Below are 26861 nucleotides of genomic sequence, written 5' to 3'. Positions count from 1 at the left end.
AAGACTAATCACATCATGCTCACTGATTGATGGAAAAAGTATAAGAATACACTCAAAAAATAAATGTCTCCCTAAATATTTATATTAGGGAAGAGTCAGATGGCTGTATAACTCAGACGAGGATCGCAACGCAATGCTCAGATTTGCCAGCAACTCTCCCGAGAGGAATTAGTATAAAGGTGCTGAGGGCACTACCGAATATAATCGGATCAACCAAACACATACTCCTGACAGGCCAGTCCGTGCCTTGCATTGCAATCCCCGTCCACGTTATACAGCCATCTGACTCTTCCCTTATACTTGCACTTTTCAACCAAAAATGAATCCAGTTTGTCCCTTTTTATTAAATTTTTTTTCATACAAAACAAACTTACAAATTTCATAGGTGATATTACAACGGCAAGATGCATAGATTGTTAGAATAGGTGTGCAGTAAATATGAGATAATAAAATAATAGAAACTCAAGCAGATAATGAAGGGACATAATTATTGTCGTCAAAATTTCTGGTTCTGCATTATTCTCTTGATAAGAGATATAGTGCTCATTACTTCCACGCTTGTGTTAAGCTGACAAAAATACATTTTTTCTTTCTTTATTTCTAAAAATACGACTGATAAGAGTGGGCCATTATAATAATATAAGCACAATGGAAAGTTGATTGCATCAATTACTGGCAAAATCAATGGGAATGCGTAATATGTATTGTTACAAAACAAAGAGTTTACTAACAATGATAAATATTACATTTTCTGTTACTTATTGAAATTGTTATTTAGTTATAAACTAAATCCAAAAGTATCTTACATTTTCTATGATTTTCTGCCAATAGAGAAAAATATAAAAATACTGCAAGGTTAATTGCTGCTATGTTTTGAGATGGAGAGTTGAGTCCATTGAGTAAAGGAACTGATGTGAGTTATAACAGTCACTAGAGTGCAGCGAAATATGTTGGTTCTGCAGATAACAGAAGAGTAAGAAATACATAACACGGTTTCTGCTTCTTGAAACACATAGGCTGACACATGACTGCATTCAAGCCAACAGAACAGAGTGGTGCAGCCAAGGGGTGCGAGTAAGAAGAGATTAGGGGCTCTGAAATGGCTGGTGCTGCTTTAATGAAGGGCAGTGAAGATAAAAGGAGTTTTGCTAGTTACTTTCAACCTGGAGTACATGACACATGCTGCTACTGGAGAGTTCGCAAAGAGAGCCAGCAGTGGTACAAACAGATTACACTCTCAAGAAGAAACTATGCTGCGTCAACAAAATGGCCAAGATCTGCTCCCTAACCCTGAGCCTGAATCTTTACCATTCAGCCATAGGGTCAAGGGACAGTGACTGGTAGCTTTCTTGTCTTATGAGATCAACCATGAAAATACTCAGGTTGACTAAAAGTCATTGTGATTCTGATGTTTGACGAAAGTCATATATCAAAGTCACACATCATTTAAATTTGGCTTGGAGAAGGTATTTGTGAAAATCCCAATGAGTTTCAGACAGGTTTGCACTGAAAATCACATAACCAAGCAAAAAACCTAGATTGCCTCAACTGAGTTTATAGCTCAATGGTAAGTGAACTGGCTTCTAGACATAGAGTTTTGGGTTCAAGTCCCATCAGTGAACAGTGACTTTTTTATTATTATTAGTTGTAAAAGTCACTTATCAAACTTACTTGTCAAAGTTACATATCAAAATCACTTGTCACATATCAAAGTCATATATCAAAGTAATTTATCAAAATTAGTTCTCAGACAGGGTATTTAGCCTCAAACTGACATAATTTTGATGTTTGACTTTGATATCAGATCATGTCCTAAAATGGACACTGTAAACTTCATATAATTTCACTTAACTTCAACTTAATATTCACTGCTCTACAGCCAAATTGGTTCAGAGATGAAAACAATTGAATACAACTAATTTTGTGGTGCTGAAAACGAATATGATGCTTAAATTTGTCGATTGGCTCTAATTTTCAAGATCCAGAGGAGGTTGTAATTACTTATGACACCTTTCATGCAGGCTAATAAAAATGGCATTTTTATTATTTCATCATCATTACTGCATTGTTAGTAGCTAGTCTATTACATAATCTATTTAGTCTATTGAGCCTTCAGTATTCTATCATCAAATGCAGGGCCGTATTTAGCATTCATGCTGCCCTAGGCACTTTAAGTGGTCATGCCCCCTACTGATCAGTAAAACTAAGGGTGTGTGCACACAGCTTCTTTTTCAGGCAGATCCACAGTGTAACCCACCTGAAAAAGTGCTAAATATATGCTAAAAACAATGAAGGGAGAAAGAAGATGGTGCATGGTGTCATGATAAGCATCTTCATCTCAGGACCCAGGCTTTCTGACAGCAACCTCAACTGAAACATATCTTATAATACAGCACTTGTTGACCCACATAAGATTTTGTTACCACCATTGCAGATTCATAAGTTCCTTTAAAATGAGGAGTTTCTCCGTTTATTGCAGGGCAAGGTAAAGGCTGAATGCATAACACTCAAATTAGTGGTAACTCATTTTTTTGGGAAACTCAAGAGCAGATAACTATGAAGAGTTGGTGGAAAATCTCCTCAAAACATCCTAACTGTCTCATGTTCTTAAAGATTCATTTCTTACTTTTGCATCTAGACATACTGATAGGAAATTTAGATTGTGAGCCCCAATGGGGACATTCAAGGGCCTGAATCTGGTTGTCCTTACCTTCATAAACCCTAAATCTGTGGGTGAACCCCAAGGTACTCTCACACAGTTTGTACAATTTTATTCCATAGCTGACCCTCTTACTGGGAAGGTATTTTCGGAATTTAAGCCTACCTTTAAAGTGTATTAGGGACTCATCTATGCAGATGTCCCTTTGGGGAATGTACACCTCAGGAAATTTGTTGCTGAAGTGATCAATGACGGGACAAATTTTGAAAAGTTGGTCAAAGTTGGGGTCATCTCGGGGTGGACAATGTGCATTATCTTTGAAATGCAAGAATTTGAGAATGGCCTTGACCCGCTTCCGGGTCATGGCCATGCGGAAAACTGGAGCGTTATATAAAACATGAACACTGCAAAATTGCCGAACTTTTGGTTTCTTCACTATTTCCAAGTGAATGACAAGACCCCAAAACTTCATCATTTCTACTTCGTCTATGGGAGTTCAATTAGCATATCACAAAGTGGGGTTTTCAGCAAGAAATTGTTGGGTGTATAAATTTGTTTGGGCCACCATGAGGTTTACAAAATCCTCAGAGAAAAAGACTTTGAAAAAGTCGATTTCTGTGAGGTTGGCAGTGTCAAATTGGATTCCTGATTATGCCACAAAATCAGGAATCTGAGGAAAAAAAGTGAGCACAGATGACGATTAGTGCCAGTCAGTGATGTGCGTCACTGATCAGTGCTCGGTGGCTGCAGAATCCACACAGAGAGGTGGTGGAAAAAAAAACTGCCAAAAATCAAGTGATCAAGGACTGATCAGCACTTGGTGGCAGAAGGCAGGTTGGGGAAGGGGTTAGAGAGAGTGGGATTGGGGTGGATTAGAAAAAAGCAGTGCACATGAACAGGACAGAAACAGATCAGAAAGGCCTTCTATCTTCTTTTCTTCAGGTCTTCAAGCACCAACAGCAGCAGCAGAAGTGGTGCCACAGGCTAAAATCGTCTGTGGTACCACAAGGCCCAGCAGATTGGCAGCAGAACGCCACAGTGACCATTCTTTACACATCTCCAAGCTGGAATGAGATGGTGCAGAGGAGTCACTGATAGTTCAGGATTCGTTCCTGCTCACTGATTGGTGCAATTGAACATCATTGTCCAATCACTCCAATCAGCACGGGGGCTGCTGGCACTGTTGTTGCCTAGATGCAGCCTATGATTAGTGCTGGACTTCAATGTTTCAGGCAATTTCATTTGCTGAAACATTGGGATGTTTGGGATACACACAACTTTTTGATCACTCTTATATTTTTGTTAAGTGGGATGAACAAAAACTGCAAATCTAGTGTTGTTTTTTCTATATTTTCTTTCAAGTGTTTATCATGTTGAATAAGCAATATTATAGTGTTATACATATCAGTATGGACGCAGCAATACCAAATATGTGACATTTTTAAGGTACATTTATTTTATTCCAGATTAAAAAAAATATTTACTGGGAAACTGTGATTTTGGTAAAGGTATTTTTACTTTTTATTTAAAGACTTAAAACAGTTGTATTTTCACAATATTTATTAAGTCCCCACAGGAGGAAATTAACTTGTGATGATATGATTGCATAGTTAATACTCTGTGTAAAGGTGTGAGAAGTTGTCTGACACTCTCCCTGAAGACTTGTATGTGATATACAGTGGGTACGTAAAGTATTCAGACCGCTTTAAATTTTTTACTCTTTGTTTCATTGCAGCCATTTGGTAAATTCTAAAAAGTTCATTTTTTTCTCATTAATGTACACTCTGCACCCCAACTTGACTGAAAAAAAGCAGAAATTTAGAATTTTTTGCAAATTTATTAAAAAAGAAAAACTGAAATATCACATGGTCATAAGTATTCAGACCCTTTGCTCAGACGCTCATATTTAAGTCACATGCTGTCCATTTCCTTGTGATCCTCCTTGAGATGGTTCTACTCCTTCATTGGAGTCCAGCTGTGTTTAATTAAACTGATAGGACTTGATTTGGAAAGGCATACACCTGTCTATATAAGACCTCACAGCTCACAGTGCATGTCAGACCAAATGAGAATCATGAGCTCAAAGGAACTGCCCAAGGAGCTCAGAGACAGAATTGTGGCAAGGCACAGATCTGGCCAAGGTTACAAAAGAATATCTGCAGTACTCAAGGTTCCTAAGAGCACAGTGGCCTTCATAATCCTTAAATGGAAGAAGTTTGGGACCACGAAAAGTCTTCCTAGACCTGGCCGTCCAGCCAAACTGAGCAATCGTGGGAGAAGAGCATTGGTGAGAAAGGTAAAGAAGAATCCCATGATCACTGTGGCTGAGCTCCAGAGATGGGGTAGGGAGATGGGAGAAAGTTCCACAAAGTCAACTATCACTGCAGCCCTCCACCAGTCAGGCCTTTATGGCAGAGTGGCCCTATGGAAATCCTCTCCCCAGTGCAAGACATATGAAAGCCAGCATTGAGTTTGCTCAAAAACACATGAATGACTCCCAGACTATGAGAAATTAGATTCTCTGGTCTGATGAGACGAAGATAGAACTTTTTGGTGATAATTCTAAGCGGTATGTGTGAAGAAAACCAGGCACTGCTCATCACCTGCCCAATACCATCCCAACAGTGAAACATGGTGGTGGCAGCATCATGCTATGGGGGTGTTTTTCAGCTGCAGGGACAGGATGACTGGTTGCAATTGAAGGAAACATGAATGCGGCCAATTACAGAGATATCCTGGATGAAAACCTCTTCCAGAGTGCTGTGGATCTCAGACTTGGCCGAAAGTTCACCTTCCAACAAGACAATAACCCTAAGCACATAGCTAAAATAACAAAGGAGTGGCTTCAGAACAAATCTGTCATCATTCTTGACTGGCCCAGCCAGAGCCCTGACTTAAACCCAATTGAGCATCTCTGGAGAGACCTGAAAATGGCTGTCCACCAACGTTCACCATCCAACCTGACGGAACTGGGGAGGATCTGCAAGGAAGAATGGCAGACGATCCCCAAATCCAGGTGTGAAAAACTTGTTGCATCTTTCCCAAGAAGACTCATGGCTGTACTAGCTCAAAAGGGTGATTGTACTCAATACTGATCAAAGGGTCTGAATACTTATGACCATGTGATATTTCAGTTTTTCTTTTTTAATAAATTTGCAAAAATTTCTACATTTCTGTTTTTTTTGAGTCAAGATGGGGTGCAGAGTGTACTTTAGTGAGAAAAAAAATGAAGTTTTTAGAATTTACCAAATAGCTGCAATGAAACAAGGAGTGAAAAATTTAAAGGGGTCTGAATACTTTCCGTACCCATTGTAACATATATCATTGTTGAGCACTGTTTTATTTTGAATTGAATTCAAAATTTACCATTAGAGCTGTAAAATATTAAACAGCTGGGAAAGGCAGGGCTAACAGCTGGACAACTTTGTTGGTGGGAAGAGTTGTTAGCTAAGAGGTTGGGTAGTTGTAAGAAGTGAGTTAAGGCTTGCTCACACTGGCGTATAATACGGAGGAGTGCAATGCGAGAAAACATTGCATTCCACTTTGACCAATTTTATTAAAGTACCACTCGAGTGGTGCTTTAAATGTAAGTCCCCTGCCCCCTGTCTGATACTCACCCTCCGTCACCTTCATCGGTTTCCCCGCTCCGTCTCCTGTGCAAAGTGCCCTGCCAGCGCGCTCCAGTGTCTGCTGGAGCTGTGTGGCGGTCACTTTTCAATACAATTCTTCTGGCTCTCAGAGACTTGTACTGAGACCTCGTGAGCAGAGCTTCTGACTTCCAGCTGTCAGAAGCTGTGCTCACAAGATGGTGCTGAAAAAAAAAAGTCAGTACTCATCTGCGATTTTTTTTCGCAGCTCGAATCAGTCTAAGGAAAAAATCACAGCACGCTGCGATTGGATGCGAGAATCAGATTGCACTTGCCAATGCTAGTCAATGGGGGTGAGAAAAAAAATCACCCGGAACACGGACCATGCGTGTGCTGTCCGATTTTTACGTGCACATCTTAAAGGAAGCCCAACATTTCATCAGTCAAGTACAGTACAATAAATTCACAGCCCGAGCGGTCAGAATAGGATAGATAGAATACATATATAGAATAGATATATAGATTAGATAGATGTTGTTAAGGGGACGGTTGCAAGCAACTTTATTATAAAGGAACGCAAGCGACCCCGGGGTCCGCAATGCAGCCTGGTGGACTGCTGCCGAACACTTTCCGGGTGAGAAGGAAAGCAACCAACTTAAATGATAAACCCTTCCATGTTACTGCACACGGGAATGGGTACAGCGGTTCGCTCAATCTCCGTTAACAGCACGGGAGATGTGCGACCGGGAAAGTAGCTGTAGCCCTGTTAACTACACAGGGACTACGCTGTGGGCGCTAGGATGCGTATGTGACTCACGCCGGTGTGTAAGTGCTCTCAGCCGGCGTGCTACTGGACTGAGGAGAATCACACCATGTGGCTCACAGGCGGTACTGGGAATACGGCATCTGCAGACTGCTCGGGGTGTATGGCGACCCCCTAGTCGGAGCCAGTCTGTACGGCCAAGCTACCTGCCTATTTCCACTAGCCTGCCTATTTCCACTACACCTGCCTATTTCAACTAAAGCACATGTGGAGCTCAATAGGCCAAACGTCCACACAACAGCATCACGGCTCAATGATCAGAGCGCGCCGCCATGTTTGTGGGCGAGCCTTTTAGAGATTAAGTCCTGCCCACCGTCGCACCATTGGTGACGTCACCCGCGACCAATCAGGCGGTGCCAGGTCACCGGACCAGCTGACTCCCAAACCACCAATCACGGTCCGCCATGTCACGGGCATGCTCAGTACAGAAAAACTTGGACTTCGACTTTAACAGCCCTGTCTCCCTCCGCAACCTATGCTTCCTGCTGCTAGGCACAAAGGCCTGAGAGACAGCCTGTACTTCTCATGGACCAGCTAGGCGTTGGGACTTATAATGATGCTGAGCAGCATCATCCCTGGCTGGACTGGAATGGGAGACTACAAGAGGCTCTGGACCCATTTCAAATCCAGCAAACACCTAACAGATGTCCTGTCAATATTTAATGTCACAAGCCTCCTACATACAGTATAATAACCTAGCACCCTTTCATGTGACACTTAAAGGTATTTAACCTATTAAATAAAAAATTTAAAAAAATGACGTGGGGTCCCCCTTATTTTTCATAACCAGTCAAGGTGAAGCAGACAGCAGTGGGCTTATATTATTAGGCTGGGAACGTTATTGGGCCCTTCCCAGCCTAAAAATACAAGCCCGCAGCCGCCCCAGAATTGGTGCATCACATGAGATGTGTTAATTCTGGGGCTTGGCCCCGCTCATCACACCAGGACAATCGGGGTAAGGGTTTATTGGGTTGATGTCAGCTGTAACATCACCGCTGGCATACCTGCATGGCTTCCCATCCCCAACATGCAGGGACACCAACTTACTCACATCTCCAGGCCATGCAGTGAACTACTGGTCCTCTGCTTGCTGTGAGTGCTTCCTGGCTGAATTCTTAGGGTGGCCACACGAGCATTTCCTGATTCTTAAAGAAACAGTGCACAAATTCCTAATGTGTCCCCAGACTATGGCTGGGAGGACTTGGCACTTAAAGCACCCACACCTATAGGGAGCAGCCTGAGCAACACTCTCTTTCAGTGTGTTTGTGCAACTGCTGAGTTGCCAGGTCCTGTCCTGTTTCTGCCAACCTGGGGACTGAGTACCCAGGCCTAAACGCTGCTCCTGTGTGCTTCTGTGTCATTGTTGTCTGAATTGGGACCTATCCCTGAACCTATTTATCCCTATGTCAGTTCTTTTCTGAATCGGAACTTTTACCTGTGCCTGTTTAGTATCTGTGTCTTATCTTTCCCTTTACCTGTTGTGTCTGAAACCTGCAGTGTCTGAACCTGTACTTATCCCTGTAACCTGCAGTGTCTGAATGAGTGCCTACCTCTAACCTGTTGTCGCTGTGCAAACATTAGTGCTTAGTGAGTACACTTGCTACTTCATTGTAAGTACACTGTGTGAACTTATTCCTGTCTTGTCTGTACCTATCCTTGTATGCATCCTGTGTGAATCTGACCCTGTATAGTCCTTGTGAACAGAGTCCTGCCATGCCTGTCCGCGTCTGCGGTTCTCTGCCTGTCCATGTCTGCGGTTCCCTGCCTGTCTGTCCAGTCAGAACTGGGTCCTACCCATGTCTGTATATCAGCTGTGTCTGCCAGTACCTGCCTGTATACCTGCCTGACCTGTCCGCACCTGCCAGTGCTTATCTGTATACCAGCCAGACCTGCCTGCAACTGCCAGTGCGAATCTGTATACCAACTGAACCTGCTAGTACCCACATACCTCGTTGAGGGTCAACAGCCATGTGTCTGAGGTCTGCCCTGGTGTAGCACCTGGTTCCACCCCTCCTCGGAACACGGCACCATTAATTTTCGTGCATCTGAGGTCCGTTTGGGAGTTTCACTTAGTCACGCCCCTCCAGGCATTCCTCGGTCCGTGGCACAGTGAGGCCACAATCTACGCTTGCGTGAAACAGTCCAAGCCTGAGCATAATATCAGCCTTGTAATGTCTGCTGGCATCAAGCCCAGGGGTTAGTAATAGGGAAGTGTCTGTCAGACATCCACATTACTAACCCACATGAAAAGCACTAAAGGGTGCTAATTTATTATATGTATGGTGCTTGTGACATTAAATATCTACAGGGCATCTATACTATCTATTCTATATATCTATTCTATCTATCGATCTATTGAAGGATTAAAAGTTAATCATCAATTTTTCATTTTTCCAACAAAATTTACAAAAAAACGATTTTTTTTTAGGGATCACATCATATTTCAAGTGACTTTGACAGAAAATATCCAAAAGAGACACCATTTTAAAATCTGCACCTCTCAAAGTGCTCAAAACCACATTGAAGAAGTTTATTAACCCTTTGGATGCTTCACATAAATTAAAGCAAGGTGGAAGGAAAAAATTAAAATTTTAATTTTTCCCACAAAAAAGTTGCTTTAGGCCCAAATTTTGCATTTTCACTAGGGTAACAGGAGAAAATGGACTATAAAATTTGTTGTGCAATTTCTCCAGAGTACACAGATACCCCATATGTGGGGTAACACTACTGTTTGGGCGCATGGCAGAGTTTGGAAGGGAAGGGGCACCATTTCACTTTTCGAGCACAAAATTCGTTGGAATAGACAGCGGATGCTATGTTGCGTTTGCAGAGCCCCTGTCGAGCCTAAACAGTGGAACCTCCCAACAAATTGCCCCATTTTGGAAACTACACCCCTCAAAGAATTTATCTAGAGGTGTGGTGAGCACCTTGAACCCACAGGTGTGTCACTGAATTTTATAGCGTAGAGCCATGAAAATGAAAATGTTGCTTTAGCCCTACATTTTTCATTTTCACATGGGTAACAGGAGAAAATTCATTGTACAATTTCTTGTGAAATTTTTCTTGAGTACACCGATAACCCAAATGTGGTGGAAAACTACTGTTTGGGCACACGGCAGGGCTCGGAAGGGAAGGAGCAACATTTGACTTTTGGAGAGCAAAATTTGCTGGAATAGACAGCGGATGCCATGTAGTGTTTGCAGAGCCCCTGATGTACCTAAACAGTAGAAACCCACCCACAAGTGACCCAATTTTGGAAACTATACCCTTCAAGGAACTTATCTAGATGTTTCATGAGCACCTTGAACCCACTGGTGCTTCACAAAATTTTATAACTTTGAACCGTAAAAATCAAAAAATAAATTTTTCCTGCAAAAATGTGGCTTCAGCCCAAAACTTTTAATTTTCACAAGGGTAACAGCAGAACATGGACAATATAATCTGTTGTGCAATTTCTCCTGAGTACATAGATACACCATATGTGGTGGAAAACTACTGTTTGGGTGCACAGCTGGGCTCGGAAGAGAACGAGTGCCAATTGAATTCTGGAGGGCAATTTTGGCTGGAATAGTTTGAAGATTTTGTCACATTTGAAGACACTTTGACATGCCAAAACAACAGAAACCCCCACAAATGACCCCATTTTGTTAAACTACATTTCTTGAGGAATTCATCTAGTGGTGTAGTGAGCATTTTTAACCCTCAGAGGATTCACAGAATTGTATAACATTGGGCTGAGTAAATGGAAAATTACCATTTTTTCCATGAAAAAGTTGCTTTAGCTCCAAGTTTTAAATTTCCAAAAGGGATAATAGGGAAAAAAGAATGGTATATTTTGTTACACAATTTCTCCTGAGCATGCCAATACCCCATACATGGTCGAAAACTACTTTTGAGGCACAGTGCAAAGCTCAGAAGGGAAGAGGCGCCATTTTACAGTGCAGATTTTGGAATTATGGTTTGCGGATGACCTGACCCAATGGAAGAGCCCCTGAGGTGCCAGAGCAGCAGAATTTCCCCATAAGTGACCCAATTATGCAAACTATACCTCTCAATGAATTCATATAAGGGTATAGTGATCATATTGACACAACTAGTGTGTCACAAAATTTTATACCATTGAATAATGAAGAAAAAATACTTACATTTTTACCACAAAAATGTTGTTTTAGCCCAAATTTTACATGTTCACATGTAGAAATGGGTATAAATGGCACCAAAATTTGTCACACAATTTCTGGTGAATGTGGCAATAGCCATATGTGACAGCACATTACTGATTAGCCACGCTGCGAGACTCGAGAGGGACGGAGAGCTATTTGACACTTTGATTACACATTTTTGTAGATTAGTTTGTGGACTCCATATACAGAGACGCTAAGTGCCAGAAGAGCAGAATACCCCCTCAAGTAACCTTACTGTGAAAATTTCCTTTGGGAATTTATCTACAGGTGTAGTGACGATTTTGACTCCATGTGTGCTTTCGAGAAAGAAGCAGCAGTGGATGTTGCTGAATGAAAATTGCAAATCTGCTTTTGTAGTGCTAGTCTAAAACCCAGACTAAGGGAAGATATAGGAGAGGGAGAAGAGGGGGTCGAGTCCATGTGGGTAGAGATAGAGGGGGCAAAAAATAATAATAAAATATTACTGGGGGTCTGCTATAAGCCACCAAATATAACAGAGGAGAATGAGAATCTGCTATTAGGACAAATAGACAAAGTAGCAAAACATAATGAAGTGATTGTAATGGGGGATTTCAACTACATGGATATTGACTGGGAAACAGAAACCTGTAGATCTCAGAAAGGAAAAAGGTTCTTGACAAATATTAAGGATAATTATCTCTCCCAACTAGTGCAGGAACCAACGAGAGGGAAGGCCGTGTTGGACTTAATATTGACTAATGGGCCTGATAGAATAACTGAGGTACAGATAGGGGGGCACCTAGGTAATAGCGACCATAATATTATCGACTTCAAAATGCCCTTCAGTAGGGTTATCAATAAGGGAACAACAAAAACATTAAACTTTAGGAGGGCGAAGTTTGATCAGCTGAAAGAAAGCCTTCAACTTATTGACTGGGACAAAGTACTTAATCAAAGGAATACGAATAGTAAATGGGAAACCTTCAAAAGAATTCTGAATACTCAGTGCGAGAGGTATATACCGTATGGGAATAAAAGGGCCAGAAATAAGAGGAAACCAATATGGTTGAACAAGAACGTAAAAGGGGCGTTAAATAGCAAAAAAGAGGCATTCAAGAGATTAAAACAGGAAAACAGTAAGGAGGCACTAATGTGTTACAAGGAAAAAACGAGAACCTGTAAAAAACAAATAAAAATAGCGAAGGAGGAAACAGAGAAACGTATTGCTAGGGAAAGTAGATCAAATCCCAAACTGTTCTTTACGTATATAAATAGTAAAAGGATTAAATCGGATAATATTGGACCGATAAAAAGTGAGGAAGACAAAATCATAGAGAAAGATGAGGATAAAGCTAATCTATTAAATAATTTTTTTTCAACAACTTTCACAAAGGAAATAGAACTAACAGGAGAAATGAGAAGTGACAAGCTTAATCCTCCACTAAGTATGACTAATCTAACCCAAGTTGAGGTACAGAAACGCCTCAGTAACATTAAAATAAACAAATCACCAGGACCTGATGGCATACACCCATGGGTACTAAGGGAACTAAGTAATGTGATAGACAGACCGTTATATCTTATATTTAAGGACTCTGTTGAGACTGGGTCTGTACCACTTGATTGGCGACAGGCGAATGTAGTGCCAATATTCAAAAAGGGAGCGAAAAGTGACGCCGGAAACTATCGGCCGGTGAGTCTGACGTCCGTTGTGGGCAAAATTTTTGAAAGCTTCATTAAAGAGGCAATTACGGAGCATCTTGATGCTAATAATCTTTTAATCCCGAACCAACATGGATTCATGAGGAATCGCTCCTGCCAAACAAACCTGATTGACTTCTACGAGGAGGTTAGCTCTCGATTAGATCAGGGGGATCCAGTGGATGTCGTGTATCTCGACTTTTCAAAAGCGTTCGATAGCGTGCCACATAATAGGTTGGTATACAAAATGAGAATGATGGGGCTGGGGGAAAATGTCTGCAAGTGGGTAGCTAACTGGCTAAAGGATAGAAGGCAGAGGGTGGTTATAAATGGAATATTCTCAGATTGGGTAAGCGTCACTAGTGGGGTACCACAGGGGTCTGTACTAGGCCCAATGTTATTTAATATCTTTATTAACGACATAGTCAACGGGATAAATAGTAAAATATCAATATTTGCAGATGACACAAAGTTATGTAAAACAATTAATACAAAATAGGACAGTGCAGACCTACAGAGGGATTTGGATAAGCTGGGTAGGTGGAGCATTAAATGGCAAATGAGGTTTAACGAGGAGAAATGTAAGGTCATACATATGGGAAGGAAAAATGGAAGTCACCAGTACTCACTGAATGGGAAATCATTGGGGAACTCAGAGATGGAGAAGGACTTGGGCATCTTGATTGATAGCAAACTAAATTGGAGTGCCAAAAGTCAGGCCGCTGCTGTAAGGGCAAACAGGGTAATGGGATGTATCAGAAGAGGTATAGCTGCAAAGGATGAGAACATTGTTCTTCCACTGTACAAAGCACTGGTCAGACCACACTTGGAATACTGTGCTCAGTTATGGGCCCCAATACATAGAAAGGATATAAATGAGCTTGAAAAGGTACAAAGGAGGGCAACAAAATTAATAAAGGGAATGGAGGGACTGCAATACCCAGAGAGGTTGGCAAAACAAGGACTATTCAGCCTGGAAAAGAGAAGGTTGAGGGGGGACATAATAAATGTGTACAAATGTTAGGGGACAGTATAGAGATCTTGCCCGGGATTTGTTCAAAAGGAGGGATATTACGGTAACAAGAGGGCATTCACTAAGACTGGAAGAGAAAAGGTTTCAGCACCAGCATAGGAAGGGGTTCTTTACGGTAAGAGCAGTGAGAATATGGAATTCACTGAGTGAGGAGACGGTAATGTCAGATTCACTACACCAGTTCAAGCGGGGACTGGATGCATTTCTAGATACCAGGCAGATTTCAGCATATACTTAAAAATAAAATAAAATAGCAGGTTGATACAGGGATTTATTCTGACTGCTGGTTTAAGAGTCGGGAGGGAATTTTTCCTCAGGTGAAGATTGGCTAAATCATTTGGGGTTTTTGCCCTCCTCTGGATCAACTTTAGCAATTACAGAACTAACAGGTCGAACTTGATGGACGCAAGTCTTTATTCGGCTTTACAAACTATGTTACTATGTTACATTGTGGTGTCTACATTATGCCCAGCTCGTGCTATTGGAGACATGAACCCAGAAATTAAGCGGGTTATTATCACTACAGAAATGCCAAACATGTGGATGCTAAATGTGGTTTAGGCACACTGAGGCTCAGAAGGGAGAGAGGCATTTGGATTGATTTGGGAGAGCAGAATTCGCAGGATTTCTGCTGGGTGTCGAGCAGCCATAGCGCTTTTCCAGATCCTTTGTGCTACCAGTAAAGTGAAAACCCGTATATTTTCATTGACAGATGATGTACCTGAGTGGGGACTTGCTTTTTTTGTCGATTGAGTTGAAACTTTTATTGGTAACATTTTGGATCACAATTATCCTGACCTCTACACTGAGCACTTACATCAGGGTTTCCATCTAAATCTATAAATGACGTGATTCAGATGAAACTCCTAAGGGATCTATTCATTATAATGGGGCAACAGTATTTCTCTCGACACCATATGGCCTCTGTTCAGCAGTGTCCTTTTCAGAGGTGCACAAAACTGTAGCCGACCGCTCTTTTATGCACGCCTAAAAAGATGGACACCACCGGATCATAAGCACGTCGGCGTCTACAGTGACTCCATCTGCTTCATTAAAGGGAATCTTCCCCTAGAGGTTACATCTGAATCATGTATATTAGAGATTTACATGGAAACCTTGGTTTAATTGTTCAGCGTAGAGTGCAAGATAAATGAGAGACTAGCCTTACTGCAATCTTTGTGAGGCAGCATAAATAAAATCAACCCTCAGGTCAAATATTTGCTCTATTTATTTTTTCTACCTTTTTTTCGTATGGTATAAGTGATTACACCACTTTATTTGTTGGGTTCGTGCTATTACAGCAATACCAGATTATATTGCTTTTTGTGTTTAGCTACAATCACACCCTAAAAAATCTTTCCTCTTACAAAAAACATTTTTTGCATGTGAAGGCTTGTTTTTTGTAGGATGAGTTGACATTTTTATTGATTCCATTTTCGAGTAATTAACATTTTTTGATCGCTTTCTATTCCGATTTTTGGCAGGCAGAATGAACAAAAACCAGCAATTCAGGATTTTTTTTTTTATGTCGGTCACCATCTGGTAAAAATGATGACAGCTTTATACCTCGAGTTAATGCGATCACTGTGATACCACATTTATACTTTTTTATGCTTTGCCGCTTTTACACAAAAAAAAAGGTTTAGAAAAAAAATTGTTTTTGCATCGCTATATTCTGAGAGCAATAGATTTATTATTTTCCCATTGATGGAGCTGTGTGTGGTGTTATTTTTGCGAGACAAAATGGCGTTTTCAAGTATACCATTTTTATTTATATTCTCTTTTTGATTGCGTTTTATTCCACTTTTTGTTTGGCGGTATGATGAAAAAGCATAGTTTTTGCCAATTTTTTTTTTACGTTTTTCACTGAAGGGGATAACTTCTGAAAGTTTTATAGTTTGTGTGATTCCAGACACGGCGATACCAAATATGTGTACTTTTTTTTTGTTTAGTTTTGTTTTTACATAAATATATGTGACGCGCCCCTGGGCCTGTGTCGCGCTGCGTTGCGCACGCGGGAGCTTACCCGGAGCCGGATCTCTTTAGGGTTGTAGTCTCGTGGCGGTGATCCGGTCCGTGCCCAGGGAGTCAGACTAAGTGGCGCTGTATTAGCGGTAGATGTTGGACGACTACGCCACCCGTTGAATGCGGCTTTGAACCCGCCGCTGCAGAACAGTCCACTGAGGCCAGGTGTATGAGGATGTGCAGCGTGGTGGTATAACCCCCAACGGGAGGGGTATGGCCTCAGGGCAGCAGGAATAGATGATGGGGGTGATGGTGGTACACGAGCGCAACAAAGACAACTCGGAGTCTTGGTGGTGCAGTTCAGGGTCTTTACTCACGGTTACTCGGTTACTGCTCCAGGCCACCACTGCAGAGGTGGCCGCCTGTGTCGCGCTGTGCTCACCAGGTGAGGGGCTCGGTTAACTCCCAGGTCTTTCTGGAGTGCTTTGCAGGACCCCCTTTATGTCCCCTGTCTCTGGTCTTCAACCCCACTAGTGACCACGCTTATGTCCAGCTGCCTCGGACCTTCTTGGTGGGCAAACGTTGGCCTGCGTTTCCCAGGTCCTATGTGGTGCCTTCTTAGCGGGTGTGGTGAGGGGCTGCTCCACATGTAATGTCGCAGCCTCCGGTTCTTAGTTGAGGGTAGTTTCTCTCCTCCACTAATTTGGGATCCGGTTCCCATCTTCTTGACCTGACCCCCCTACTCAGGTAGCGGCGGGCGTGTGGTGGCTACCAGCCAGTCCACACCCCTGGGGTCCCCTCTGTCCTTCCTGGAGCCCAGTCTGCTCCTCTTCCTCCTTCTTCCCTCCTCCAGGCTCAGGCCTCCTGACAGGGCCTGCCTGTGGAGCAGAGCCCATAAAGCAGCTCTGCTCCCTATCTTCTCCTCTCTCAACTCACTCCCTTTCCAAGATGGTGCCTTCCTTTATACTCCTGTACAGAGTGCACCCAGGATCTACTTCCCCCACGCACACACTACCGGGTTCCCTTCTCTAGGTGTTCCCTCCCCCCACTCCAGCCAGGGACATGCTCACTCGTGCCTGCATAACTAATGGGAGCACCGTCGAGCTGTCCCCCGGAAATGTGGTGTAGTGCATGTGGGTGTTAGGGTCCTGAGCCACATTCCATCCTTACCTGGAAGTGAGATATCGCACATCTGGGTGAGATGCAATACCTCTGTAGCAACCGAACCCTCGGGGTGCTACATATGTATTTATTGGTATATTATTTTTTTAATTTTTTTTGTAATTTATTTTTATTTTTACAATTTTTTAAAACCTTTTTTCACTTTTTTCTTAGTCCTTTTATGGGACTTTAACTTTTATTACTCTCATTATTGGTATAATGCATTATAGCATTGCATTGCAATGCATTACAGCTGTCAGTGTTACACTGACAGAACGCCTTTTAGACCATGCTGCTGGCATGGTCTAGAAGAATAGATAGTTAGCGTGCACTCTCGTCAGAAAGAGGGAGGTGCTGATGAAGGGACACCTTGTGCCCAATACGTACAGTAAATTATATCATCGCACACTCAGAGGTTCAAATGCAGTGTTCGTTTATAGTGTTGAGCCACCCCCGTAGTGTTCGAGTTCGGTTCGGTTCCCGTGTGTTCGCCGAACTGTTCGTCGAACTGTTCGTCGAACACCTTCGAACACCGTTAAAACCAATGGCAGGCAAACAAAAACACATAGAAACACATAGAAAACACCTTCAAAGGTGTCCAAAAGCTGACAAACTGCTCAGAAGACACAACTAACACATGGAAAAGTGACAAGTACATATAGTCATGCGAAAAGAAAAGAGGTGGAGGAGTAAAAGGAGGGGGAGACACAGATATAGGCATGTCATGCCCTTCTAAAATCCAAAAAGTGAGAAGCCGAGACGGCCAGTCCGCTCCTGCCCGTGCCACCTCCGTGTCGCCGGGTTTGTGCCAGAGCCGCGGTGAACCCTGACGGCCAGCCCCCCTCTCCCAATACTGGTGCCTGTCCGCTGGTGGGTCGAGAGAGCCCCCCTGTGGTGGAGGCAGCTCTAAGCTTTTTAATTTAAATTGTCCCTCTAATTTGAATGAATACACTTTAAATCCATTTACAAGGATCTATTGGAGGGCAAGTCTCATGCCAGCAGCCGCGTAATTCCAGCTCCAGTAGCGTCCACTAAAGCTGCTGCAGTTAAAAAGCTTTTATAAGGATCGAGCTCGGCTGTCCACCGCAAGGCATCCTAGTGCCAGTCCCAGCCCCTATGCCTTGGGGTGCCTCCTGATGCTCTTCACTAAGTATCCCGTGGTCCCGAAGCATTTCCTTTGAAAAAATTAAGTGTCCAAACTACAGGTGGTGTAGCTTGCTTAACAGCCGGGATAATCCGCTGACTAGCAGACACTGCTACTAGGCACAAAGTATTTCCTGGGCTAGATGCAGTTAAAAATTTGTAAGTAGATACTCTCGTTGGATGCTGAGAAAGCATTCCATAGAGTCTCCTGGCACGCCATATATGATTCTCTTAAAAAGCTTGGGGTAGGGGTCTAGGGGACCCTTTTATAGCCAAAATCACGGCCCTGTATCACAATACGTCACCTAGGCTGAAGATAAATGGAACTGTAGCACCGAGGGCTCGGTTGCTACAGACGTATTGCACCTCACCCAGAGGTGTGATATCTCACTCTCAGATAAGGATGGAGTGTGGATCAGGACCCGACACCTGCATGCATTACACCACATTGCCGTGGGGCAGGGCGACCAATATGCCCCTGAGATGGGCACGACAGTCCCTGTCCCTGGCTGGAGTGGGGGGAGGGAACACTGAGGAAGGGGAACCCTGCAGTGCAGGAGCAGGGAGGAAGCAGTTCCTGGGTGCATTGAGAAGGGAGTATAAAAGGTGGGCACCATCTTAGTTCAGTGCAGAGAAGTCTGAGCAGAAGTGGCAGGGAGCAGGGGCTCTGCATGAGCTCTGCTCCGGAGGCGGGCCTAGTAACAGAGGCCCAGGCCTGCAAGAGGGAGAAGGAAGGAAGAGGAGCGGAGAAGGCTCCAGGAACGAGGAATGAAGGGATCCCAGGGGTGCGGACGGGCGAGTCGCCACCGCACGCCCGAATCCACCTGCGTGGAGGGGTCAGGCCAAAGGGGGAGACCGGTCCCCGAACTAGTGGAGGCAGGAAACGACCCTCAGCTAGAAACCGGAGGCTCTGACATTTTATGTGGCGCAGCCCCTTGCTCCACCCGCTAGGAAGGCACCACATAGGGTCAGGGAAACTGGCGCCAAGTTTACCAAGAGGAGGCCCGAGGCAGCCGGACAGAAGTGTTGGTAAGAAAGGCCAGACAAAGGACACACAAAGGGGGTCCTGTGAAGCGCTCCAAAGTTATCTGGGAGTTGTCTGAGCCCCTCACCTGGTGAGCACAGTACGACGTGGGCAGCCGTTACCTGCAGACGTGGTCTGGATAATAAGAACTGTGAGTAAAGGCCCTGAACTGCATCACTGACTCCGTGTCATTACTGCTGCTGCCCTGCACCATCACCCCCATCCTCCGCATACACTGCCCTGAGGCTATACTCCTCCCGTGGGGAGTTATGCTACGCTCTGCTGCACCCACAACACCAGCCTTAGCGGTCTGCCCTGTAGCGGCGGTTCACTCTGACCGCAATCCACGGGTGGCGTAGTCGGACATTTAAACATCAAAACCACATAAATAGTTCCGCCACTGGTTTGACCGCCCTGAGCCACGGAACCGGATCGCCGCCACGAAGACTACAACCACCAGCATCCACCAAAAAGGGTCCGGCTCCGGGTGTCCCAAGGCCCAGGGGGTGCGTCAGAACATTTTCATCACCTTTCACAATCACCAATGGGACAAGGCAGGGATGTCCTCTGTCCCCTCTCTTATACATCCTAGTGACGGAGCACCTGCTCTCATCAATTCGCCATAACCCCAATATTAGGTGGATTGAGGTGGGAGGCACCGAGTACAAGTGCTCTCTATTTGCTGATGATGTCCTAGTATATATCACTCAATCACATATATCCATCCCTGCTGTTATGGCTGAAATAGATCACTTTGTTACATGGTAAAATTTTAAAATCAATGCAGCGAAGTCTGAGGCCCTCGATGTCTCCCTCCCTAAATCCATATAGGATTCCATCCAGTCCAACTTTCCCTTTGCCTGGCCCTCACAGGGTATCAAATACTTAGGAATTCCTATTCATAGAGACCTCTCCCATCTATGTTATCTTAATTTTGGGCCCTTTATTGAACAATTCCATACAGACCACGGTTGGCAAGTTAGAACTGTAAGATTCACTACGTGAACCACTGGTGTTTTGTGGAAAAGCACATGTACACCGCGTTCCAAATTATTATGCAAAAAGTGTTTAGGAGTGATAAGGGAAGAATTTGTTTGTTTGTCAGTTAAACTCATTGATGGTGATGTGTGTCAGGGCTCTTTATATCACTGTAAGCAATTGCAGACACCTGTGCTAATTAGTTTGGCAGGTGTGTCCAATGAAAGGCAAGACTACTTAAGAAGGCTCTCTCACATTATTAAGCAGCCTACATTTTCTGCCAAAATGGGAAAGAAAAAGGATGTGTCGGCTGCTGAGAAGCAACAAATTGTGGAGTGTTTAGGTCAAGGCATGACTACAATCAACATTGTGCGATGATCAGGATGAAGTGTCTTGGCAATCAAGAAGTATGTAGCTGATTCACAGTACACACGTGTGCGTGCTGATAAGGGCAAATTGAGGACTCTTTCCTACAGGCAATTACGTCAGGTTGAAACAGCAGCGGCAAAAAAGCCTTGTCATAGCAGCAGACAAGTTTTTGAAGCTGCTTGTGCCTCCAACGTCCCCCGAACAACAAGATGCAGGGTCCTTCAGAGGTTTGCAGCTGTGCATACGCCATCCTGTCGACCTCCTCTATCCACTTCACACAAGCAGAAACGGCTCCAGTGGGCCAAACATTACATGAAGACTGATTTCAAAACTGTTTTGTTCACGGATGAGTGCCGTGCAGCGCTCGATGGTCCAGATGAATGGAGTGGAGGATGGCTGGTTGATGGACACCCCACGCAAACACGGCTACAGCGCCAACAAGGAGGAGGTGGAGTAATGTTTTGGGCTGGAATCATGGGGAGAGAGATTGTCGGCCCCTTTAGGATCCCTGAAGGCGCTAAAGATGAACTCCATAATGTATGTGGATTTTCTCAAACAGCACTTCCTGCCATGGTTCAAGAAGAAGAACCGTGTATTTCACAGCAAGATCATTTTTCTGCATGATAATGCACCATCTCATGCTGCACATAAAACATCTGCATCTCTGGCTGATATGGGCATAAAAGGGGACAAACTTATGGTGTGACCCCCATGCTCCCCTGACCTCTACCCCATTCAGAACCTTTGGAGCATCATTAAAAGGAGTGTCTATGATGGCGGGAGGCAGTTCACATCTAAGCAACAGCTCTGGGAGGGTATTCTGTCCTCATGCAAAACAATTGAAGCAGAAACCATCCAAAACCTGACAAATTCAATGGACGAGAGAGTTCAGAAGCTCCTTTCAAACAAGGGGTCCTATGTGAAAATGTAACATCACCTAGAATAAAGTTTTGAGTTGAAAACTGTTTGATTTCAGTTTCTAACAACCTGCTAATGCTTATAATTTCAAAAATGACCATTTTTTTGGTCTTTATTAAAATGAAAAGGTTGATCGAAAAGTTTGGGGGATCTAAGAGTGTGGCAACCCAGTAGTCATGATTACTTTGAATTCTGACAATATGAGGGTCATGCTGCAGGTAGTGCAGCAAGAAGGCACTTATGTGTCTTGCGCATCTCGGAGCCCCAAAATTATTTTCCGGGCTAGATGCAGCTAAAAATTATTTTTAATTTTAAATCTGGTGAAGCTTATTATAGATGGCCTAATAGGATCAGTGCTGCACACTGCTACAAAGCCCAAATTATTTTCCAGTCAAGATACAGATAAACATGATTAGTAATTTGAAAGCTTAAAACGGTTGGTAGGGTGATTTTAACCAATCATCAAGCTTTTGCTCTCCCCAGGATGACACAGGGGTAGAAAAGTCGTTTCGGATCCATGATTTGTTCATCTTTATGAACGTGAGTCTGTCTACATTATCAGTGGAGAGCCGCGTGCGCTTATCTGTCAGCACACCACCAGCAGCGCTGAACACACGTTCAGACAGAACGCTGGCTGCGGGGCATGACAAGATCTCCAAGGCGTAAGTGGCTAGCTCCGGCCATTTATCCAGATTGGAAGCCCAAAAAGAGCAAGGTGTAGCGCTGGCGTCCCTGCCCTCTGCTAGGCAGGGACGCTGCTCCCCTCACCGCTCTGCTCCGTGCCCGGCGTCCTCTCCCCGCTCTACTGTCAGCGCGCGCTCCTTCCCGGCGTCCTCCTCCCGCTCTGCTCTCAGCGCGCGCTCCTTCCCGGCCCCTGTGCTTAGGGCGCGCGCGCGCGCGCTCCCCTCCTCTTAAAGGGGCCGCGCGCGCCGTCCTAAGGAGTCCCCGGCCAATGGCCGGAGGACTTCATCATATATAAGGCACCTCCTCCAAAATGGAGGTGCCCGAGCAATGTTGTTTGCACCTGTGTCTCACCTGTGCTTCAGCCCTCAGGTCCCGTTGCCAGTTACCTGCCAGTTACCTGCCAGTTTCCTGCCAGTTTCCTGCTAGTTACCTGCCTGATTCCTGCCTGAATTCTTGTTACCTGTCTGCCAGTCTGAGGTCCGACGGTCTGCCTTACTACTCCTGTCAGTCTGTCTAAAGGACCAGCCTGCCCGCTCACCTGGGAGCGCATATCAGCTACCTGCCTGCTTGCCTGAGGTCCGACGGTCTGCCTTACTACTCCGGTCAGTCTGTCTATGGACCAGCTTGCCCGCTCACCTGGGAGCGCTTCTCCGTTATCTGCCTGCTTGCCAGCCCGGAGGCTCCGTTGTCACGTGCTGTGACCACCAGCTATCTCAGAGACTCTTGCCCGCTCACCTGGGAGCGCATCTCCGTTACCTGTCTACTTGCCAGCCCGGAGGTCCCGTTGTCACGTGCGGTGACCACCAGCTATTCCAGAGACTCTTGCCCGCTCACCTGGGAGCGCTTCTCCGTTACCTACCTGCCTGCCAGCCCGGAGGTTCCGCCGTCACGTGCCGTGACCACCTGCTATTCCAGAGACTCTCGCTTGCTCACCTGGGAGCACACATCTACCATCTGCCTGCTAGCCTACCCGGAGGCTCTGCCATCACAGGTCGTACCTACCCCTTACCCAGAGACTGCCCTGATCACTTGCCGTAACTCCCTGTCCGTTCACCCAGAGACTGCCACCCGCTCCCTTACAAGGGCCGCCCCCTTGTATAATAGCTCAGAGGTTCCGCCTCCCGGACCCGTTACAGTTTGCTCGGGCCATGGAACCCGGTGGCACCCAAGCTCCCTCGCTCTCGGACCTCTGTCTTGAACTGTCCCGTCAGAGGTCCCAACAGGAGGCCATCCTGGGTCACCTGCGGAATGTTAATACTCGCCTGAACACTCTGTCTGATCCACCAACAACCTCCGCCAGTGCCATATCTTGCAATCCGCCAGCTCCGCTGCCCACTAATACTATGGTATCCTACCCCGGACCCCGGCTTTCTGCACCTCCTCGCTTCGGAGGCGACCCCGTCCAGGCTCGGGGCTTCATAAATCAGTGCACCCTGCACTTTGAACTTTTGTCCCATCAGTTTAATTCCGACCGGGCCAAAATTGCCTTTATCATGTCCCATCTCACCGGGGAGGCCCTGGCCTGGCTAAATCCTCTATGGGAGAGAGGAGACCCCCTGGTGTCCAACTTGCCTGCTTTTCTCTCGGCTTTCCGGAAAGTCTTCGACGAACCCGGACGGAAGACCTCATCCGCATCCTCTCTGCTACGCCTCCGTCAGGAGGGTCTCACCGTGGGCCAATATGCCATACGGTTCCGCACCCTTGCCTCGGAGCTGGCCTGGGATAACGACGCTCTGGTATCCGTCTTCTGGGAGGGTCTGTCCGGTCGTATTAAAGATGAACTTGCTGGTCGGGACATTCCTACCTCTCTCGATGATCTAATAACCCTTGCCACCCGGATTGACCTACGGTTCCAGGAGCGTGCCAAAGAGGTCACCCGTGAGAGAAGGATTCCACGTTTAGCTCCTACTTTCCAGAAACCCGTCATTCCCTCCATCTCTCCCCAGGTACACTCTCCTGAGCCTATGCAGGTCGACCAGACCAAGATGGTCAAAACCCGTCAGGACTCACGCCGTGCCGAGGGGAGCTGCTTCTACTGTGGCAGTAAGGAGCACCGGATCCGTGCCTGCCCGGAGAGGTCGGGAAACGCCTGTGTCTAGGTTCGCTCAGAGAGGTCCACCTAGACAAGAATAAATCCTCTCCATCCCTGCTGTTGTCAGTTTCGATCATCTACGGGGAGAACCGTTATTTCGAACTAGCCCAACTTGACTCTGGAGCAGCCGGGAACCTTATTTCACAGTCCCTGGTTGAGAAATACCGCATCCCTACCAAACCTCTGGCTGTACCCTTGTCTGTCGCTGCCGTGGATGGGGGCCTCTTACCTCGCCCCATTCAACTCATCACCGAATCCATTACCCTGCAGGTGGGAATGCTGCATTCTGAAAGTATCTCCTTTCATGTTCTGCCTGGACTCTCTCACGCCCTCTTGCTAGGTCTGCCCTGGCTCCAGAGACATGCACCCGTGCTAGACTGGCAAACCGGAGAGGTCCTTCGCTGGGGACAAGACTGTCATAAAACCTGCCTGGTTCCCGTCCATCCCGTCCGTCCCTCTCCTACCCCAGCTAATCTACCTGGACTTCCGATTCCTTATTGGTCTTATGCAGATGTCTTTAATAAAAAGGAGGCAGAGACATTACCACCACATAGACCATACGACTGTCCCATCGATCTGCTACCCGGTACTACTCCTCCCCGTGGGCGTATCTATCCTTTATCCGCTGCTGAGACCCGGTCAATGTCCGAATATATTGAGGAGAATCTGGCCAGAGGATTCATCCGGAAATCTACCTCCCCGGCGGGAGCAGGCTTCTTTTTCGTCAAAAAGAAGGACGGCTCTCTCCGTCCCTGTATAGACTATAGAGGCCTAAACCTGATCACGGTGAAGAATAAGTACCCCCTTCCGCTCATTCCAGAATTATTTGATCGCCTGAGGGGGGCTAGGATCTTCACCAAACTGGACCTTCGTGGGGCGTACAACCTGGTTCGTATTCGTCAGGGGGATGAATGGAAGACGGCATTCAACACCCGGGACGGCCACTATGAATACCTGGTAATGCCCTTTGGTCTCTGTAACGCTCCTGCCGTCTTTCAAGAGTTGGTCAATGACATCTTCCGGGACCTTCTCTACTCCTGCGTAGTGGTGTACCTGGACGACATCTTGGTCTTCTCTCCGGATCTCCAGACTCACCGGAGGGACGTTCGTCAGGTCCTGCTCAGGCTAAGGCAGAACCATCTCTACGCTAAATTTGAGAAGTGCCTCTTTGAGCAGACCTCGCTTCCGTTTCTGGGCTACATTATCTCTCAGACCGGCCTACAAATGGATCCTGAGAAACTGTCTGCCATCGAGAAATGGCCCCGACCGGAGGGGTTGAAGGCCATTCAGCGATTCCTGGGCTTCGCCAACTACTACCGCCTCTTCATACCACACTTCTCTTCCCGGACGGCCCCAATTTCTGCGCTCACCCGTAAAGGTACTAATCCCAAAGAGTGGCCACCCGAAGCAGAGGAGGCCTTTCTTTCCCTTAAACAGGCCTTCTCTTCCGCCCCGGTGCTGCATCGCCCAGATGGCAACAAACAGTTCTTCCTGGAAGTTGACGCCTCCTCCTCTGGAGCCGGAGCGGTACTTACTCAAAAATCATCTTCCGGGAGGATGGTAACTTGTGGCTTCTTCTCTAAACTCTTCTCCTCCTCTGAGCGCAACTATTCCATAGGAGACCGAGAGTTATTGGCCATCAAACTGGCATTGGAGGAGTGGCGTTACCTGCTCGAGGGGGCTCTTCACCCGGTAATAATTTACACTGACCACAAGAACTTGGCTTACCTCCAGCATGCCCAGAGACTTAACCCGCGCCAAGCCCGGTGGTCCGTGTTTTTTGCTCGTTTTGATTTTGTCCTTCATTTTCGCCCGGCTGACAAAAACGTCAAGGCGGACGCCTTGTCTCGGTCCTTTCTGGTGTCTGATCTCGAGGAGGATCCGAAACATATCATCGATCCCGCCAGAGTAATGCAGGTGGCTCCCGTGAGTCTAAATCGTCTTCCTCCTGGTAAGACGTTCGTACCAGTACCTGATCGGGAGAAGATCCTACACTGGGGTCATTCGTCTAAACTAGCTGGCCACGCCGGTCAGAAAAAGACCCTCCAGCTTATTACCCGGCACTACTGGTGGCCTAACCTGCACAAGGATGTAATAGACTTTGTTTCTGCCTGTGTGTCCTGCGCCCGCAACAAAGTTCCGAGACACCTGCCGGCCGGCCGCCTCCTACCTCTGCCAGTACCTGCTGCCCCCTGGCAGCATATAGCGATGGACTTCATTACTGATCTACCCGTCTCTGCCGGTTGTACGGTCATTTGGGTGGTCGCTGACCGCTTCTCCAAGATGGCTCACTTCATTCCACTGCCAGGTCTTCCGTCTGCACCCGAGCTGGCTAAAGACTTTATCCGCCACATCTTCCGTCTTCATGGCCTGCCCCGTCACATCGTGTCGGATCGTGGGGTACAGTTCACTTCCCGTTTCTGGAGAGCCACTTGTAAATTGCTGGACGTCACCCTGGACTTCTCCTCCGCTTACCACCCACAGTCTAATGGTCAAGTGGAGCGGATCAATCAGAACCTGACCAGTTACCTTCGGCACTTCGTTAATGCCCACCATTCTGACTGGGTGGATCTCCTGCC

At 45.7% G+C, this 26861-nt stretch overlaps 1 long non-coding RNA gene across 2 annotated transcripts in view; it reads right to left on the bottom strand.

Annotated features, from left to right (window-relative positions):
• Positions 1–26861, bottom strand: part of LOC141166444 (uncharacterized) — a 148968-nt gene that overhangs the window by 102923 nt on the left and 19184 nt on the right. Inside the window, exon 1 of one of the 2 annotated variants that reach the window (XR_012251295.1) lies at positions 9018–9175. The exons of the other annotated variant lie outside the window; for it this stretch is intronic. This is a non-coding gene — a long non-coding RNA (uncharacterized lncRNA). Of the gene's footprint in view, positions 1–9017; positions 9176–26861 lie in introns of those variants that run through there. 2 annotated transcript variants of the gene reach the window in all.

This window comes from Phyllobates terribilis, unplaced genomic scaffold (genome assembly GCF_046119375.1).
Source record: "Phyllobates terribilis strain yellow unplaced genomic scaffold, ASM4611937v1 Scaffold_1__5_contigs__length_1240528914, whole genome shotgun sequence".
In the NCBI taxonomy this organism is placed as follows: Eukaryota; Metazoa; Chordata; class Amphibia; order Anura; family Dendrobatidae; genus Phyllobates; species Phyllobates terribilis.
This window is presented reverse-complemented; position numbering and strand designations above follow the sequence as displayed.